Genomic DNA, 2,372 nt, shown 5'->3' with positions numbered 1-2,372 from the left:
TTTTAGTTCGACAGAGGAGAATAAGGATTATTAATTTTATTTTGATATTGTTTTATTTTTTTACTAAATGAGGTTGTGAGAAATATAAATGCGTCAAGAATATCTTTTGTCTAGGTAACAGAAATCTTTTCTGAGGGTATGAGGGGATCCAAATCTTACGATCGCCCTTGCAACCATTTATATTTATAACATTAATCGGTAAATTCGCGACCGTTTCACGTGAAGAACGCGCAAACAATAGGAACGCCGTTTTTTTACAGTCTGGCTGGATCTTGTGTCTATAATTATATTTTGTGTGCGCGTCTTTTTTCAAACTGCGCTCCACTGACTTGCGATTTTGAAACACACCCTAAGGCCCGGTTTTTCACTCGCTGGTTAAATGTTAACCAGAGCTCAGTCGATTCTTTATCTCGTTTTCGACAACGATGCAGAACAAGATGAAAAGTCGACTGGTTTCTGGTTAGCAATTAACCAGAAAATGAAAGACACGTAGACGATACTCCTGTCGAACCTGGCGTTCGCCGAATCTGTTCGACGAGGCCTTTCCGGTCGTGACCGCGACAATCGCTCGGGATCGCGAATGGGGGAACGAATGAATGAATCGGTCTCGACGAGCGCGAATCGTTCCTTGAGATAAATACCCTGGTACGACGATAAATAACGAGGCTTGTAGCAAGATACCCGTGTACATCACACTCGAGCGCATTGTACGTGATGTCAGAAAGAGAGAGACGAATTTGATTCGCCGGAATGGCGGGGCCCCGCCATTTGTATCGGCTCGTGTAAATATTGTATGTACAAGAGCGAGGCCGCCGTTTGCGCGGGGTGCAGAAAGACAGAAAGAGGAAGAAAGAGAAAGAGAGAGAGAGAATGAGAGGCGGGAATTCAGGTCAGTCGGTTCCCGAATCTCGCCGATGGTTAGGCGGCGAGGGAACCTACCGTAGGACGCCTGGTCCACGGGGGCACCCGGGAAAGGATAATCCACCGTTCTTCGAGAGGGCTCCCTATGAAAAAGCTGTTTTGATCGGTTCGGGTTTCTAGGACGGTGATCGTGAATGAGGCTCTAAGCCGGCACATACGACGTTTGCGCGTCGTGGGGACCGAGCGGAACCGAGGGGCGAGGTGTACCGGCACGGGGAGACGAGTTTTTCGGATATATAAAGACGAGTCCGGATATACAAAGAACCAGATGTGTCACTGAAAAGAATCACCGTGGCCCGGCCCCGTTCGCGCATTAAGAAGTACACCCGGGGCGCGCTATTAGGAATCCGCCCTTCGAGGGTGAGTTCGGAAGAAGTGGCGCGCTCGAGACAAAAAGAAAATCGAGACGATTGTACGCCAAGGAAAATTCCCTCGGCTGAGTCGCCGTCCTCCTCGCGACACTCTTGAGCGTGTATCGCCAAAAAATCGGAGGTACACGTCTAAATAAAAACCATACATAATTGTAAGAGAATACATAAAAATCCAACCGAATAGACATTGCCGTGAAATTACAAGTTTCATTTTTAGGAGGTACATTATCTACGCGATCATGAGTGTGGCTCCTGCAACAAATGCATATCTGGCATGGAAACTGACATTTAGAGGTACACTAGGAATCACCGATGCCTCCCCATATGAATTTAGGCACACGTAGAATGTATATACATTTTCCATGTATATGCAAAGTCTATAAATGTGTCGATATGTGCACAAATTCATGTGGAAAGGCATCAGTGATTCCTAGCGTACACCCACAGAAAACATTTCCGGATGCAATGCTATTACACTTCAATGTATCATAAATTAGGTTCGATATAGCGCCAATCATATTTATTGTAGAGACAGGACTATTTTAATTGAATAAAAAATTCTAAAATCTAGATTCTTGACTCTAGAATAAAATGATATTATAGTATGTATCGTCTTTTGTCAAATATCGTGGTGCCAACTTGCGTTGTAAGATGAAGGGATTTATTCTAAACGCAAGAATCTAGAAACTTACATTTATATCTCTCGTGCCAATATAGTAAATCTTTTTTAATTCAATAAAGGAGAATAAGAATTATTGTTTTATTTTGATATTGTCTTATTTTTTGTACTAAATGAGGTTGTGAGAAATATAAATGCGTCAAGAATACGTTTTGTCTCAGTAACAGAAATCCTTTCTGCACCCACAGAAAAAATTTCCGGATCCAATGCTATTACACTTGAATGTATCATAAAATAGGATCGATATAGCGCCAATCATATTTATTGTAGAGAAAGGAATATTTTAAATTTAAACGAAAAATTGTAACATCTAGAATAAAGTAATGGTACGTATCGTCTTTTATCGAATATCGTGGTGTCAACTTCGTGCGTTGTAAGATGAAGGGAAAATTTATTCTAAA

The sequence above is a fragment of the Vollenhovia emeryi genome, unplaced genomic scaffold, assembly GCF_000949405.1.
Source record: "Vollenhovia emeryi isolate VEMERY1.0 unplaced genomic scaffold, V.emery_V1.0 DF939257.1, whole genome shotgun sequence".
Classification (NCBI taxonomy): domain Eukaryota; kingdom Metazoa; phylum Arthropoda; class Insecta; order Hymenoptera; family Formicidae; genus Vollenhovia; species Vollenhovia emeryi.
The sequence above is the reverse complement of the archived record's forward strand: the minus strand, read 5'-3'. Positions refer to the sequence as shown.